Source organism: Phacochoerus africanus, chromosome 15 (genome assembly GCF_016906955.1).
Source record: "Phacochoerus africanus isolate WHEZ1 chromosome 15, ROS_Pafr_v1, whole genome shotgun sequence".
In the NCBI taxonomy this organism is placed as follows: Eukaryota; Metazoa; Chordata; class Mammalia; order Artiodactyla; family Suidae; genus Phacochoerus; species Phacochoerus africanus.
Window position 1 is genome coordinate 22,380,073 of NC_062558.1, and position 1,555 is coordinate 22,381,627.

The 1,555-nt window shown below is 38.8% G+C and overlaps 1 non-coding gene across 1 annotated transcript; it reads right to left on the reverse strand.

Annotated features, from left to right (window-relative positions):
* Window positions 1–1,246: 1,246 nt before the first annotated feature.
* LOC125117107 (U6 spliceosomal RNA) lies at window positions 1,247–1,354 on the reverse strand. The gene has a single exon (XR_007132482.1). It is a non-coding gene; the product is annotated as a U6 spliceosomal RNA (small nuclear RNA).
* Window positions 1,355–1,555: the final 201 nt, after the last annotated feature.

The window sequence follows — 1,555 nt, forward strand, 5'->3', positions numbered from 1 at the left end:
TGTGTATGTTGAACCATCCTTGTGAATTTGGATGAATCTCACTTGATCATGGTGTATGTTCTTTTTTATGTGTTATTGGATTTGGTTGGCTAAAATTTTGTTGAGAATTTTTGCATCTATATTCATCAAAAATATTGGCCTGTAATTTTCATTTTTGGTAGTATCCCCACTATGTAGTTAACCCTAGAGAATGTTTTATGTGCACTTGAAAAGAAGGTATATACTGGTTTTCTTGGATGTGATGTTCTGAAAATACCGATTAAATCTAATTGTGTCATTTAGGATCTCTTTGGCCTTATTTTCTGTCTATAAGATCTGTCCATTGATGTGAGTAGGATGTTAAAGTCTCCTACTATTATTGTATTTCCATCAATTTCTTTTTTTTTTTTTTTGGTCTTTTTGCCTTTTCTAGGGCTGCTCCCACAGCATATGAAGGTTCCCAGGCTAGGGGTCTAATCGGAGCTATAGTCGCCGGCCTACACCACAGCCACAGCAATGTGGGATCCGAGTCGCGTCTGCAACCTACACCACAGCTCACAGCAGCACTGGATCCCTAACCCACTGAGCAAGGCCAGGGATCGAACGTGCAACCTCATGGTTCCTAGTCGGATTCACTAACCACTGAGCCACGATGGGAACTCCTCCCATAAATTTCTCCTTTTATGTTTGTTAGTATTTGTCATATGTATTTGGGTGCTCCTATATTAGGGGCTTATAGTAATATCCTCTTCTTGAATTGATTCTTTGGTCATTAAATAGTGTCCTTTATCTTTCTTTATGGCCTTTGTTTTAAAGTCCATTTTGTCTGATGTGAGTATTGCAACTCCTGCTTCCCCATTATTTCCATTCAATGAAATATCTTTTCCCATCCCCTCACTTTCAGTTTATGTGTGTCCTTTGCCCTAAGGTAAGTCTCTTGCAAGCAGCATATCATAGGCTCTTGTATATAGTCTGCCACTCTGTCTTTTGATTGGCGCTTTCAGTCCATTGACATTTAAGGTAATTATTGATAAATATGTATTTACTAACATTTTAAATCTTGTTTTCCAGTTGATTCTATATTTCTCCTTCGTTCCTTTTCTCTTTTTGGTTGGATGATTTCCTTTATGTTTGCGTCCTATTCTTTTTAGTTTTTGTGAATGTATTGCTTAGTTTTGATTTGTGGTTGCCCTGTTTTTTAAGTATGTTAACCTCTTTTTATTTCCGCTGGCTTTAGCCTGATAGTCATATAGGCTCAAACACGTGAAAAAACATGGAACACTGCACAAATTTTTGTGTTATCTTTGTGCAAAGGCCATACTAATTTTTTTCTGTACTATTCCAGTTTTAGTATATGTGCTGCTGAAGCAAGCACCTGACCTATTTTGAGAAAGAAGAGTCACTGGTAGGCATGGAAGGCCAGCAAGGCCCACCTGCTATTCAGTGTTGGCACCTCCAGGCTCAGAGATTAGGTCTGGGGTGGTGAAGGTGAAAAACCAAGTATGTGACCATAAAGGAGAGGCAGGTTACAGGCCACCACTGATTCTTTGGTTTAACTGCTTCACTTGATAGAGGG